The sequence below is a fragment of the Nilaparvata lugens genome, chromosome 4, assembly GCF_014356525.2.
Source record: "Nilaparvata lugens isolate BPH chromosome 4, ASM1435652v1, whole genome shotgun sequence".
NCBI lineage: Eukaryota > Metazoa > Arthropoda > Insecta > Hemiptera > Delphacidae > Nilaparvata > Nilaparvata lugens.
In genome coordinates, this window is record NC_052507.1 from 60,738,680 (window position 1) to 60,755,552 (window position 16,873).

General features: G+C 36.1%; 1 protein-coding gene and 1 long non-coding RNA gene across 2 annotated transcripts in view; one reads left to right on the plus strand and one right to left on the minus strand.

Annotated features, from left to right (window-relative positions):
• Positions 1 to 15,727, minus strand: part of LOC111052992 — a 28,053-nt gene extending 12,326 nt beyond the window's left edge. Inside the window, exons 1-2 of the long non-coding RNA XR_002606206.2 lie at positions 15,593 to 15,727; positions 10,441 to 10,532 (exon numbers count right to left, since the gene is read on the minus strand). This is a non-coding gene — a long non-coding RNA (uncharacterized LOC111052992). The remainder of the gene's footprint in view (positions 1 to 10,440; positions 10,533 to 15,592) is intronic.
• Positions 15,728 to 16,677: 950 nt separating this feature from the next.
• LOC111052990 (spaetzle-processing enzyme) overlaps positions 16,678 to 16,873 on the plus strand; it is a 10,040-nt gene continuing 9,844 nt past the window's right edge. The window contains exon 1 of the mRNA XM_022339820.2: positions 16,678 to 16,873. This exon is cut by the window's right edge and continues 774 nt beyond it. The gene's annotated coding sequence lies outside the window, so the exon portion shown is untranslated.

The window sequence follows — 16,873 nt, forward strand, 5'->3', positions numbered from 1 at the left end:
TTTGTGAAGGAAATGAATGACTGTTTGAGACACCTGATAAACAATTTGATGGCTCACAAAGTTCACAATGCACACTAGACAAGTTTCATGAAAATATCGCGTGCAGAGAAAGTAGACCAGTTGCACTGTTTGACTTCGGCCTTGTCATGAATAATGTAGTCATTGAAATAACCGGTGAATAATTCATCACTTATCTCCTACTTGTAACTAATTATTATTATTATTAAACACACGCTTTTTGTTGATTCGCTCTAACAAAATATTCGTTGGTGTTTGGATAGCTTCTCCACAGAAACTTCTACTGGGAATTCATTTATAATGCCTATGATGCACACAATCCTCGTGCTAATTAGATTAATTAATTAGAACGGTTCTATTGTGGGTCAAAATGTCTCTTGGAGATAGAAAATAAAATTCAATATTCATGCATTTTAGGGCGTGGTACAAATATTATATGCCTGCCAAAATACGTGATGTGTCAACCACCCCCTTCACCACATTACCAATTATGTACAAGTCTCAGAAAAATGTCTCTTACATCATTTTGGAAATTTGTAAGAAATAGATGATATAGACTTGGAAGAGAGTGGAATGGAGAGCGCAAACTTGGATAGCGCATTTCGCTTTTGATCGGCGGATGCTTTGCATATTATATCTGTATCTTACTGTTTCTGTAAAAATACAGTTATAACAAACTAATGAAAAGCGAAATGCACGTGTTCGTGACGCATAAGTCTGTACGCACCTTGAGGGGCTATACGAATATGGAAAATATTAACAGGTCGATCTTCTAAATAGGATACTCAACTATTATATCCAAGATTTGAGAATATCATGATTTATCAAATAAATTTTCAAGGACAAAAGAGTGGCAACTGATAAAAATCGAATTGATAATATTTATATTTTTATTCCTTCTCAACTGATAGAGGGTAGCAAATGGTCTCAATGAATATATGGATATATTTAAGGGGAATCTTTCTATTCATGCAATTAAATGATGGTAGAATCTATTCATCCAATGACACTTCTGAAGGAAGAAATCACTCCATAATAAATAAGTATTTTATGGTAGATAGTGGTCAAACAATATACATGTGGATATGCATGCAGTCGTACTTCTTCGATTATTGTCATGAATCTATTATGCCATGAGTTTTGGGTGTGGATGCGTTTCTTGTTAATTAATTTGGACCCTCAATAGTGTGTAGTTGGGCGTGCCCCTATTTGTAGGCCAGTGGCCCCTTGCGTCTCAAATCACCCCCTCAGTGTCCCCCCATCATATCGAACCCCTGGGGTAGAAAGAGAGAGCGTGAGAGAGACCCTCAGTCACGCGATCAAAGTGTCTGGGAAGAGCACAGCCCTATAAAAAACTTTTCATCCCTTTTTACGGCGAGCGTCCCTCTGTTCATTGACCCTTGAATTCAGTCACCAAGGGCGCTAAAAGATAGCCATGCCATATTTAGATAATCCATTGATAGAGCCAATAAAAATAAATTACATTGGAATAACCTGCGCTGTCAAATTTCACTCTCTAAAAATTGTATTGCATCATTCCAAAAATGGCATTTAAAGAGAAATTTCTCTATCACTTCAATCTTACTGATAAGATTCAACTATTGATGATATATTTCTCAAATTTATTATTGACATGGCTTATGAAGGTTTGATTCAGAAAGTTCTATTACTACTTTAAAATGTGATCTTGCAATATTGCAATGATATTGGTCTTATATTGATTTAATTAATATGATATCGTACTCCACTTTTGAATGCAATTTAGAGGAGCTTTCTCTTGAACAACATTCATATATTTATAACTTAATATTGAACAATATTTTTAATCTAATTATTTATTTATTTAAAATTCCATTCAAACAATGGCAAATCAAACTATGAATATGTTCACTTGAGAACAACAGGCTTAGCCGATACCTGTTTTTCTCCCAAACTTTGAAAAGTATAATTTTATTATTTTATCCCACTTTCTACTGGGACAGGATCGTATAATCAGAATAGTCAGCAGATTCCTTCAAGGATTTCAATGATGGTAATGATATTCTGAAGTAAGTATGGATGGAGATAAGTATTACAATGTCAAGTTCAATTATTATAAACTTCAATGCTAAAAAATTTCAGAGCTATAAAATTATGATTGAAGTGGCTTGATCTTGACGCTCAAGCTATCAATTTCATGCTTTTGAATGTGAATCAGAAGAATAATATCATTACGTCACATGCTTTAACACTTTGAAAGTCAAAGAGTAAGTGATAGTTTCAATCAGATACTTTATATTTTTTGTTGATGTTGGTGTTTGTATAAGTCCTCAGATTGTCAATATTGTGTATGAGTATAAACGAGAATAATGATGATGATCTAAAGATCATCAAAATCGCTAGATCTACAGCTTCAGGTGGGCTCCAAACCAGCGGGATGCTACTCATACAAGAGTCACCAGAAGTATTGAGAATCACACAGCGATAAGATATTACAAAAAGGTGTGATTCGACCACTTCCTCAACTCCTTCATTCAGTTAAAATTGAACATTGAACTAGATTTGAACACTATCCTTTTCAAATCAAATTCCATTCTCACAAAAATAATTCATGAATTTGTGAATAATTTGAATCAAACTTCGAATCATAGCTTTAAGCTGCGTTTACACCAAAGTTATTAACAAAATGTTTATTTCTCCGTCATTATAGATTCTTTCAGATTGAATATAGCTTATCATACACATGATGAGCGAATGTGTTTGTCAGGTTCCGTTCAATCTAATAGAATCTATAACGATTAAGTTATTAACATTTTGCTAATATTTTTGGTGTAAACGCAGCTTTATTCTGGGCTGGATATTGCATATTTTGCCCCTAATACAGTATATGCATGATTACTAATGAGAAATACCAGAACATAACACACAACTAATATTATTCATTTATAATGTTTGAATGAGAAAAAAAATTATGAGAACCTTTGGGTGATTACCTGGTTGTCTCTCCTTAGTACAGTATTTTCCCTTCGAACTTTGATAGATACATAAATAATTCGTGAAAATTTGTAATAATTTTGTATAGAATGCAGTTATTCAGAATCCAATCGTCCACTATGTTGTATCACATACCGATTGTATCCTTTGGGACCGAAACACAGATTTCTACCCATTGCTCTGCATTTGCAGCCAACGTCTCTCTCGAAGGACCGTAATATCGAACTTGGCTCCCCCAAAGGATAATCACTCACTCCCGCTTACTTCCTTGCGTACGCACACACACAACCACTCGCATCTTTTCCCTTTCTCTCTCTCTCTAACACTTGCTCTCTTTCATATGCACACACACTCTCCCTCATCTCTCCTCCACTTTGTCGTCTCAATTCCCCTTCCTAACCCTCTTCCCTTTCCACCCTCTTTGACTCGGGGGTTTTCCCTATTTCTCCCAGGATCAGAAATGGGGTCGACGAGTCTCCCTACCCAGTAACTTACGATGCAAGCTTTGGCAGACGGTTCAATATTTTGACATCATCCTCAGTTATTTACGAGTCACCGGCCACTCTCTGTATAAATCAATAGTATGCGCTCCTACCAGGAAAAATTCGATTGGCTGTATTTTAGCTGTTTAGGGATGACGAATAAAAAACAATTTCTATCAATCGTAGAGTTTTCATAAGCTGTTCCAATAATTGAAACCAACAGAGAATGAGAAGATGATGAATGTACAGAAGAAGAGAGAAAATAAACAAGTGAATATGAAAGATAGATTTAGAGAGGTTATCCATCTTCCTCTAGGAGGAGAAAAAAGATTTTTATAATAAGAATGAATAAATATACTACGAATCTGTACTATAGTACAATGACACATGATCAAAACACACTAGCTTTCCAATCATCCATTCACAAGAAATAAATGGAACAGATGAATGGCCAGAAAAAAACGGAAATTAAAGTTTGAGTCAGTTTTCCGATCCATTTTGGCGAATGAAAACCAGAATTCATAAACAAACCTACATCTACCACTGGTCTATTTATAATCACATTTTTCGTGTCAACATTAATAACAGGATATTGAATGATGCAATGTGAAATCGGATATTAGTTTTCTGTAAATTTGCAATTTAATTATATTGTTCTTCATTCATTCAAAACTCTGAATCTATCTTTGAATGGGACTGACCAGTTTAAAATAATGTTATCATATTAAATATATGGGACTTGGACTATTCTTGGATAGCAAACTTGAAAATGAAGAATAGTTTATTAGATTGATGGAGCTTGCTTGACTACTTGCTATTGAATATCGAGTAAAGTAGCTCAAATTTGATTTATGACGCCTAGAGACAAACATTGAGGGATGAATTGAATATTAGCAATTTTAGAACTTATATGATGACTGGAGATTTATGCAGTAATTATATTTATGAAGATTTATGAGAAATTTTTCATGCAATCAGGTTACTGTCTTATAAAGTGCTCATTTTAGGTTGTGTCCTCTTAAACACTTGTTATTCAAGTCATATTCCATTTTAAGTTCACTGAAATACCGCAATTTCGGATTGGATTAACAAATGCATCATTATTGGGAGGTCTAGTCTCACAAGATGTCTGTCTATCTATAATTTTACTGGAAATATCAATACATTTCTGTAATAATTAGCTTTTACAAACCATGAAAATCGTAAGAATAGCATTGCAGCCAAAAGATTTCGTAATATGAATGAATAATGATTGAGTTCGATACGCTTTATACTTTGGACTGCTATTCTTTACTCATTCCAAGTTGCAAAGAGATTTCACAAGAATCTATTAGATGAAATTAGATCGGATCAAAAAAGTGTAGTATTGAATAAGATGAGATTGGAAAAAGAGATTTAGAAAGATGAGGGAGAACAAACTTATTCCTTAACTTTTGGAGTGAGCGGCATAAGCAAGCTAATCATTCATGCAATCATTCATTCTCTATTGTGTTTTTCTATGAAATCATCCACTTTCGAGTGAAAAAGTTTTCTAGCGAGTGAGGAGGCAAATTGACTGGGAGTCCAAACTTTGCAACTTTCTTGATATACATTGTGCTTCAACAGGTAGACTGCCCAACTGTTTGCTCGTTTGACAAGATAATGAATGATCCCTTCATAGAAAACTGACGTTAATATGTCGCTCCGTCCTCAACCTCAACCTCAACTACTTCTCTTATTATTACTACTCTCTCTCTCACTCTTTTCTCTTTTTCTCTCTGACTCTTTTCTTCACACACATTCTCTCTTTTTTCTTCCTTCATTCATTCGTACTCCATTGTTACTTCTTCACTATTTTATTCCTCACCATCAATTTAGAGGAAATCTAATAAAGTCCGTTCCCTCTCGCTCTCTAATCTATTAAATCTTCTTCCTCTCTCTAACATAAATCTAATCTCGTTGATATCAGCCGGAGATGATTGGTTGAGAAAACTACGGAAAACCTTTCATATACAGTATTCGAATTTTTTTGGGTGGGTGGGGGTGTTGAAGAACTTCAATTGGGCTAGCATGGTTTCCATGCCATGGTAGCCTATAGTGACTGGAGCTTTGGGACCAGGAATTTTGGGACCAACCAGGAAAAAGAGGAATTTTGGGACCAAGTCTTCGGTCTCTACCAGTGAAGCGATTAGCAAACAATAGTCGGCCAGAAAGGTTCACACACTTCTGTTACTGAAGGTAAGCCTCAATATATGACTTAACTGAAGAATATTTTTGAAAAGATCTTTGATCTTTCAGAATTGAATAAGATGAATCAATTTGGAAACAAAAAAAAATTAAGAAATTATCATCAACACTACGTGATTGTACACTGGAGTTCATACTATAATTCCCTGAGTCAAAAAAAGTAAAAATAACCTTTTCTATTAAATAAGCGACATTAAAGGGGTGGAAGAATGAGAGTTTTATAAGAAGTAATTACAATAAAAGCTATTATTTTGTGAAAAGAGGGTAGTAAATTAGATCACTCCATGTTTTGTCTCCAAAGTGGTCTAATGTGCGTAGGTATTGATTCACGAATCCTCCCCTAACTCTTTGATATTGCTTTGTTAACCTCCCTTTACGCATGCAATCGTAGCTAGAAGGGTCGCTGACCTATCAGAAGATTCCGCCTAATTTAATTGCAAAACGGGGTTGCCAATTCTTTTAGGGAGATCAGTACTTGAAATTCAAGCTCGGAAAATAGTTCATTGAGGGCGACTGTAAAAGGTAGACTGTCATCATTACATTCATGATTTATCATCATTGTCAAATTAGTTTATCGAATTCGTCATCAAATCATGATCGTCATTTAATGTATTATAGATTTTCCGAGTTTCATATCTTGAAAGACAACTTATCAGTCCATCATGTTTTATATATTTTCATGTTTACATCATGTTAACTTGTTTTTATATTGAAATTTTTGATGTTTGAGAAATGATCACTTTTAGAGCGACGTTTTCAAGATTTCCCAACATCATAAATTTATGTTCATATTTTTTTTCTTTTCCGTATTTTATTCACCAAATTACGTTCATTGGATGTCATTATGAAAATGCTGGCTTGTTTTCATTGTGGATCTTACAAAAATACCATGTCTACGTCATTCAGATATTTCTGACAGAGAAATCGATGAATGCTCTGAAAATCTCGTCTACTACGCATGATCGAACTCGTGAAAATCTACAATGAAGCTTTCCATTTCTCACCCCTCTCCAGCAAACTCATTCATCCCCATCTGCGCACGCTCTCTCTGTCTCTCTCACTCTTACTCTCGTTCTTTGTCCCTATGTCCCACCCTTTCTCTCTTTCTCCTATTAATTTTGGACCGTTTTCCAAACACGATCGGCATAAGGTGATTGATTTGTGAAAAGCCATATCGATTTACAAGAATTACAATAGCTGAGGAGAATCAACAGGCTTTCTGCCTGTAACTGTTTCTCATCTGAATTCAAGTAATCGATCCTTATCAAGGTCAGAAATTCACCAGAATATTGAAAGTCAGGGACAGATTAGTAATGGTCCAAAAATAATCAGTTTTGGATTCATTATAATTTGTTAAAAGACATGTTCTCCCATTCTGTTGGTATGATCATGTTCATTATTTCGTACTGTTCTGCATCATGAGAAACTGATGATTGTGATAAACTTAATATGATTAATAAGTTTGATATTGTATTGAAGAAACAATAACGTTTATTTCACATTACTTTAGTGATAGGATAGGCTATTCGAATAGTCATCGATGAATAGATTTATCTTCTCCCAGTGAAGTTGTCTATTCAAGAAAACGTGGAGTTCCATTCAGCTAGGTGAATAGTATTCAAGCTACTGAAGATATTGTCTCGATTTTACGAATATCAATAAAGATTTGATCATTCCTTAAGAATCAAGTCGTTGAGCGGAGCAAGGAGTATTCAAATTGCTGAGATGTTTTATGTTAGGCTATGAATGTGTTGAATGATCAGATAGCGTTCATAGTAGGTTGAAATGGATTCAGATTATTATCTAGAAAGACTCATGATGTGCAACCCAAGAAAAAAGGAGTGTGCCTATCCTCTCAATGACATCTGATTCAAGTGTTAAGTGTATTCAAATAATGTCTCCGAACAGAGCAGAACCTTTAGTGAGTAAAAAGTGACAACAATGCGTTCCTATTATTTACACATACTCTATAACGTGAATCTCACTATAGTTTTTCTTAGTTTGAGGACAAATTCACTGTTAGTTCAAACTATGAATAAATCGAATTGATAAGAAGATGCAAACTAAAAAACCAAAAGCGGATTACTTAATTTTCTGAGCTACCCCCACATCCAACATCACAACAATTTCAAATTCGATTTTCTTGTTATGTCAGGTACTTTTGATGACCTCGATGTTATGAGCCATTTATAGTGAAAGAGTTGGCTCATTGTTTTCCCCAACGCCATGACATTTTAGAGCACTAACACTCCGCAAAGGTCAATCCAATTTTGTTTGTGCATTGAGGCTAACCTTACGAATAGTATACGATTATCTTGTTACAAGAAGTGTGAGATTATTTATGTGACATGAAATAGATTGAAAAGTGGAGGTTTAATATAAGTGAGGATTCATATAATATATTATGAAATATGATACTTCAATCAGTTGTATCAGTTGAAAAATACATGCGAAACAGCGCGAGGGTAAGAGTTAGTATTATTCTATTTTTATTTTTCAATAATATCTAATAATATGGAAATCATAATATAAAATATAATTAGGACACGACAATATGATTAAATTAAATATAGGATGTCTTCTCATTATGGTTTTCTCTATTTTCATTTTAATTTGAAGTGTGCTATTTCAAATGCATTGTATTGGATGGTACTATGATTATCTTTTATTATTTTGAACAGAGAATATCCTTTGAGAGGAGCCTCCTGCATACAGGGATAATATACTTTGGCCATTAGTTATACTACAGGTCCATTAGTGGCGGCTACTAAATTTATGTCTATTGTACTTGTGAGAAAAGGTTGCTTCTAAAGTCTCTCTGTGCGTTTTGCCACTACTGGCGACTACCAGTGTACGTCACTATTGTCCCTGTGTGCGTGGGGCTTGTGAGAGATAAGGCAGTGCCTTAAATTTTCCCATTGAATTACAATAAATGAATATAATACTGTCTCTTTTTAGAATCCCTTCAAATATTTTAAACACCATTACAACATTAGCAAAATATGTACTGTATCCTACTGTAGTAATGATTCAACTACTCAACGTTAAATATTTTTTCTTCTTTCATTGTTGACTCTCTATCTTCATTTCCCTCACTCACCTACCTATCATACTCTCTCAATCCCTCTCTCTCTCTCTCTCAATCTCTCGCTCTTTTCCTCTCTCATTAACTTTTACATCAATTAGTGGATTATCACACCCCCATTAACGCGACTTCACTTCCAGATCATTATTTAATAATTATAATCTCTCCGTCGTTTGATGTTTGCAGACCTCATTATGTCATCATAATCTGTCCCAGCATCTCTTTTGAAGTGTGAGTGTGTGTGCGTGCGGGTGAGTTGGAATATTCGGCAATCACCAAATGAGAAGGCGCAAAAAGAAAGCAAAGGGTTTTCGGGGTTGGAGCATGCGCTGAACAGTCGTCCAAAGCCGGGCTGCTCGAGAGAGGTTATTGATCCTAACCTCAACCTCGGTACCTTACATCTCGTGCTGTGTGCTGTGCTGTGCAGTGTCGAGAGAACTTCCAACTCCAAAGCAAGCAAACACAACCAACCCCGTTCGACTCTCTGGTTACAGCAGATTTTCCTCTGCTCACTCCTCTCTCTCTCTCTCACTCTCCCTCTTTATATGTATGTCTCTTTCCCCTTTCACTCTCTCTTTCTCTCTACATTTTCAGCTCCAGCGTTTGGGGGCTTTCTTTTACTCGGTTTTCTCTCACAACTTACTAGTTCCTAACTGTTCAGCTTTCTTCCAAAGTCAGTTTTTCTTCAACTATCTGCTCGGTTCGTAATTTTATGAGGAAGATTTGTGGTTATATAAACATCTTTCAAAATATAAATCAGATACAGTATTTGGGGACACTCTATTACAACTTTTCCTCTCAACGTACTAGTTCGTAATTGTTCAGCTTTCTTCCAAAGTCAGTTTTTCTTCAACCATCTGCTCAGTTCGTAATGTTATGAAGAAGATTTGTGGTTCTATAGATATTTTTCAAGTTATAAATCAGATACAGTATTTGAGAACACTCATAGTTTTGCTGTCAACTCACTGGCTCCTAACTACACTGTCTTTCAAATGTAGTTTTTGACGAATCCTACACTCGAGGATTGGCTCCGGCAATTAACAACCAGCTAAACTATCAGTATATTATTTCCATTTCTTGTTTCTTATTCTCTCACTTTCATTTTCACTTTGAGTTCTGTGGTTTAACGTGTATTTTTCATAATATACTAGTAAATTGTTGTTGTGAACTATATGTGTATTCGCTTATTTAGGTCTAATGATAAACAAACTACCTACAAAACTTGGGCATTTGAGACTTTTAAAAAATCTCTTTTGTTTTATGATGCTACGTAGATTATTCTATGACTTGTGCTTCAGGCAAAGATTCTTTTGCATCGCGGTTGAAAGTTCTCTTTCGTCAAGAAACTCTTACTCTTTTTCTCTCACTCTTATTTCAATAGGAAACTTCCTGGATACTCTAATATTTTAGGGCAATGTGTTGAAAAAAATCATGTTTTTGAACTCAGGGGACCTTGAAACGTATAGAAAACATGAAATTGGGGTACCTTAATTTTTTTGGAAAGCAATACTTTCCTTACCTATGCTAGGGGTAGGGCAAGGAAAGTAATAATGATTATGTAGGGGGATGATCAGGATGTGGATGATTGCAATGATATTAGAGTGAAGTGAATTTTGCAAGTGTTTGTGATGAAATAAGTTCATTTACACTACTCACCGGTTCATCAGTTATCCAACTGAGTCAACTGTTTTTAGTATTTGTAAGTTGTCATTGAAGCTATAAACTCCCATTGGGCACTGCATTGAAACCTGTGAAAATACCAAAATAGAAATAGAATAATTATTTCCATTCTATAAAAGTGAGAATGGCTGTAACCCAAACTAGAACTGTCTGCTCATTTATGGGAAATGTCTGATAGGGTATTACGACAAGGAAGAACATCCGAATTTGTCTCTCCCTATCTCACTTCTGGAATCAATAAAGAGACATGTTTCAGTAGTCTGTGAGGTTCCAGATAACAAAACCATCCAGAAATTGTTCTACAACAGGAAAACCTTAGCTGACTTCATGCTGTTGATGATGTTTATAATCAAAATAAAGACATCCCAGATTTCATTTTTGTACACATTTTAATGTGATGGTCCTGACACTTGTTTCAGTAGTCTGTAACTGTGAGGTTTAACATGACAAAACAATCCCAAAATTGTTCTACAAAAATCACAGGGAAACGTTAGCAGATTTCATGTTGGATGTTGTTGATGATTTTTATACTCAAAATCATCTCTATCAATAATATTAATGAAGGAGACGACACCAGACGCTAATCAGTCTGACAATGCCATCAACTTTCACTTTAAACTGTCAGCAATGATTCAATGGAAAACATTTATAAACATCCAGTTTCTCATTTTTGTACATAAATTGATGTGATGATCCTGCACTACATTTGGGTTGAAATCTGATCATATATTTGATTTGTGTATTATGAAATGTGAATAAATCTGCTGGTAATTTAGGAGCTTACCCAGATATCTAATAATAAAATTCTTCAAAGGAACGACGCCGATTTGTTTATATGCTAATCAAAGTCTCTCCACTGGCCTCAGAGTTTTCCGCTTCAGGAAAATAGCCATAGTAAATAGGAAAAAGCGTTATATTCGTCCATATCATCTGGTTTCTGCGATACCTCTACAGTTATAATTTGAGTCCTAAATTCGAGACGAAGACTTTTGTCTCACTCACTTTGTTAGCGGTTCAATAATTAATGAAGGAGACGACACCTGACGTTAATCAGTCTGACAATGCCATCAACTTTCACTTTAAACTGACAGCAATGATTCAATGAGAAACATTGATGTTATCTATAGGGAGGCTGACATGTTTAGGTGAACCTCACTGTAGATACCTGGATCCCCAACTCCAGGGTTAATCCCCCAACCCTTTCCCCCGGGGACATTTTCGAGGAACTCCCCAACAGCGAAACCTAATCCCTTGGCAGCAAGTCTATTTTTTTAATTAGGCTTATATACGATGAGTGAGGTCAACAGCCACACCCTACGTTTGCATGATGTACTCACTGAAGAATCGATCCTCGGAGATTCCCCTTTTCCCCCGTGGGGAGGGGGGAAGGAAAGGGGAACCATTAATAATTGTTATCATACTGTGAAGGGTTGGTTGGTTGAGTTGAGTAAGCGAGACGAGGCAAAACTTAAATTTGACACTCGCCTGTAACTACTTACCCCCCCAGATCCCTCTACACCCCCGCCCCATTCATCAGTACTCCGTACAGTCCGACATTCATCCATCAATTTCGTCCGTCCTGGGATTGAGAAGTACGTCGCGGCAAGACTTCCCCTTCCACCCCCGGATAATCCGTTCCCTCACATCAACATTGAGCACCCCTTGCTCACCCTCCCCCCTATCACCACTGCCTTGTGTCTTGTCACATGCTCTTTCCTTTGTGTCGATTCTAATCATGGATTAGATAGTGAATCCCCATACTCCCCCACTCCCCCACTACACAACTCAACCTGGAAATTGGATTGGAGATGAGAGCTTCCTTGTAGATTTGTATTTGAAAATCCCGATAGTTTTTTCATTTGAATGAAATTTCGGAAGCATTGCGTCCTCCATCAGAATTGAAACTTCGAACTCCAAATGTGTAATGTTGCTCCTTTATGGCCATGAATGGTATATTATTAGAATATTTAAATAAAAAAATCTTTATTTGGTGGAGTTAGGAGTTAATTCCCTCTCTCATAAAATGATTTTGCAATGCTGAAGAGATTCATCATTGAATTTAACTGACCCTATCATTAAATTGGTAAACTGTTTCATTGATTACTGATATGAATGAACTGATTAAGCATATACTTATCCCAACCTCCTGAATTGAGTTTTGAGAAAGCCTTGGTAGCCAACTGTCTCTTCAACGACTCATTTTCTTATTCAATATTAATCCTATGTAGTATTACGTTTATTTGTGTCATTCTCATTGGAGAAGGGAGGAGCATCTATCACTCTCATTTGCAAGAACTTCATTTTATAGCACATTTGGGAGGGGAGAGGAATCAGAGGCTGCTTATGCATCAACTAATTTCAAAGATGATGGAGTTTTTAATAATTGGTTCTCGCATCAAGCCGAGTGCGTGGGTGATTGTAGATGATTGGATGGGAGACGAATAGTCTCAAAGTATGTTGTGGATTCCGAACCACCCAAAAGTCATTATAAAGCTGACAACTGTCAGTTAGATGGAGATAGCCCCAAGCATTGAGATAAGCATCCTTATAATCTCTAGAATCCAATAATTAGTATGGCTGTATGGCTCACCGACAAGTACAAATACTTTAATAGTGCTCAGTAATTGATTATTGAATCACTAATGTAATATTATTGAATATTAGTTGATTGAAGTATCAGATTAATAGTAAATCACTACATTATAGAATGTGATGGTAAGATTAGGAATATGATTATCCAAAAGGGGTGCTTGTTCCTAGAGTGGAAGGGATGCAAGGTATCTGATTGGTTCAAGTCATTCAGGTGTCTTAAATGCATCTTTCTGCAATAAAACAAGATTTCTTTTATATTTGGACTCTCAAACTCTGGATTGAATAGTTAGTGAGATTTGCAATAATAAAATATACCAATTACAGACGAGGAACATAAAATATAAGTATAATATTTTCAAGTGTATTGAAAATATATTATTTATATGGTTGGTTTTATTATTGAATATCAGTGCTCTGCTATTTGGAGTAGAAATTTTATAATAATTTTCCCTCCTATTAAGTGCATTGAAAAACTCATCATCGAAGAAACAAGAGTTGTAACTAATTAGATAAGTTATGGGTAGACTGTGGTTAATTAAAACATCAAGTGCAGGAAAAGTACTTTACCTAGTTGTTCGAACAATGAATGAAATTCAATAATTTTTCCCATTTTCAATGAACGACTCAGTGAATGAGAAATACTTGGAGTAGTTCAGTGTGATATATAGGAGCAGTAAGCTAGCTGCTAGCTGTGGTTTCAGGGTGCATCGAGTAGCATATTCTTGCAGGGGAAAATTATTGTTACCGGTACTTGAGAAAAATATCTATTTTCAGCACCTCCTCTCATTTTCTATAATCATAGAGCAAAGAAAGAATAATTTGTGCTATAATCCACTTAGGTATGAAAGAGTAGTGGAAGAGTATAGTGAAAGAGTATGGGAGAGTAGAATCCACTTAGGTGGAAGAATAATCCACCTGGTATGGAAGAGAAAACTAGAGGTGATTGACCAGATATGTTGGTTTGTAAGGGGTAAATTATTATGAAAGTGGTGTTGTTTTAGTCATTATATTTATGAAATACTAGCAGTCAGGCTCGCTTCGCTCGCCATATTCGTTTAGTCTGGACCCCCGACTGGATTGTCCTAACATATGATAAAAATGCAGGCGAGCGAAGCGAGCCTGCTGATCTCATTCTTGGACGATCCAGCCGGGGGTCCAGGGGGCGGAGCCCCCTGGCTAGACGGATACGGCGAGCGAAGCGAGCCTGACTGCTAGTAATATAATATTCCCAGGATTGAAGTAGCAGTGCCCAATCAATATTTTTCCGCGATAAATGCATTTAAATCTTCAACTTGGTGCCAACCTAACAAAGACAACTCAACTTAATGCCAACCTGACAAAATTATTAATTTAGTTGCCAGTTAAAAACTGTTTCAAAGAGGTACTCTATCTAGATTATAGTTCTATAGTAACATATGATATGGACATTTCAATTATAATTGAGAGATTGGGAGAAGAAGAATATACATGCTAAAAGACGAACTTTAAACCCTTAAAAACAACCCTTAGAGTTAAAATATTGCCAAAAGATTTCTTAGTGCGCCTCTAAAGGGCCAACTGAACATACCTACCAAATTTGAACGTTTTTGGTCCGGTAGATTTTTAGTTATGCGAGTGAGTGAGTGAGTGAGTGAGTGAGTGAGTGCCATTTCGCTTTTATATATATAGATTAGGAATAGTAGAGAAATATTTCAATCTGTTGTAAAATCAGAAAGGCAGTGGATTCATGAATTAGCCAATATCAAATAACAGGAAGTGCCTTGTTGATTGAAAAAGAAAAATAGTAGAATTCTTCCTTCTCATTTGAAATTACAATAATATAATTATTAGTCGAGCCTAGTAGTTTGGGATAGATGATAGAAGCTTACAACCAGTAACTGTCATGAGCGGGCTCGAGGCAGTGATTTCAGAAACCATAGATTATTTCTTCAAGAGTTTATAACAAATATATATTATTCATCATTGAATATTATTTAATTTAATCCCTTATGTTTGTATGCTGGTTTGCGGCAGTAATTGAACTAGTAAATTTCTTCCAATATTGTATAGTTTGTGATGTTATTTGAACTAAGATAGGTAACCCTCTATTCGAACCTATGAAATGATTTTACACAATTAACTACAACTTAACCTAGAAGAAATAATGAAATATAGTAACCAGTCTCGGTTTAAAAGCTGGCTGTATCTAGCAATATGTACTATAAAGCATATTAAAATATTAACAAGTGTAGTTCACACACTTCATATTATTGAACTGAGATAACTTCATATCTGAAAGTATAACATTGTTCCCCAAATTATTTGCAAAGAAATACAGCGTAGCCTCGAAAAGGAATATGATGAGAAGCTGTATCCAGTTATGTTTATAATTTGGCTGGAGTGAGTAATTGTAGAAGAGAGCATTCTCTAACATAAGTTTGAATTTATTGTGTCTCGATATTTGAACTAAAATTTAAAAGCCTATATACGATTGTTGCCTTGAATGATTTGCAATGAACTACAACTTAGTCTATAAGAAATAATGAAAGGTTGTAACCGGTGTTGATGATGAGGCGTGAGGCTGCAGTTTAGAGGCGGCAGCTGCATCGATTGAGGTCGGGGGTGGCGGAGGCAGACACTGTTGGAGGCGGCAAGCTCCGTCCGGGCCCAAGCTCATTCTGCGACCGACTCAGCCGCCTCCGAGATCAGCGGCCTCCATCCGGGGGCAGTTGTGCGCATGCGTCGAGTGCTTCACGCACTTGTGCGCAGTTGTGTGCGCACAATCAATATTGGGGGCGGGGCCACCGGCGGTAGGGTGCGGCTGCCTCCAAGGGCGGGGCGGGGGGTCCGAAGGGTAGTAACCCCTCAAATTCATTAAATCTTGCAGTTTTCTCGTTCGTCATGAATAATGCCATCCACTAATCAATCAATCATATAGGCTTCACGTTGCCTGTTGTCGTTGTCTCGTTTGTTTTATCAACTTCTCCATCGTCTTTTATCCATCTTTCATCTCCCTTCCTTCGTAGCTTACAAATCTTATCTCCTTCAATAATATTATTGTTTATGGTCTATAATTTATTCCTGACCTGGAACTCAGAAATCTTATTTTCTACAAACATATTATTGTTTATCGCCTATCAATATTGTTGTCTCTCTCATTTTTTTTTTCGCTGAGGTACCTAGAGCCCTTCACTAGTGCTTGAGAGCCTGGATATCTGAAAAGCTAAATGTTGATGGAGATGAATTCAATGTTGATAGTTTGCTTCATCTTCGATTGTAGTTCTCAAATTCCGTTACTTTTGCTGTATAATTTTCATAGCTGATAAACGGAAAATTGCATAGAAATTGATGGCTACACAGTTTCGGGTGGGCTCCGAACCATCGGAAATGGATTCTAGTACTCTGTGTTCTGTGTTTTGGCTTTTAGCTGAGCTGCCTGCAACCAGTCACTCTCCCAAAGGAGAGCCAAGAGCACGGCGCTTATCCAATCTGTGCTGATAGAAATTGTTCTCATTGCAGACACAACTTCCCAAATCGTTCCACTCAATTTCCATTGTTGATCACCTCTATTGTTGGTAGAATTAAAAATTGTAATTGAACAATGAACTATTACATTTTATGAGATGATGGAGTAAGAAACTCGCCATTTTATCATTCTGTCATCAAATAGCTTTATCTCCCGCTTTGTAGCTTTGAAACTTTGTTTTATTATCGCTAAATAAATTCAATTGTTTATCTGCTTTCTCAAATAAAAATTTTGTTCAATCAATTACATTACCTACAGTATTTATTTGTACTCACAAAGGCCATTTTATCATTGCTTCCTGAGTTTTCATTC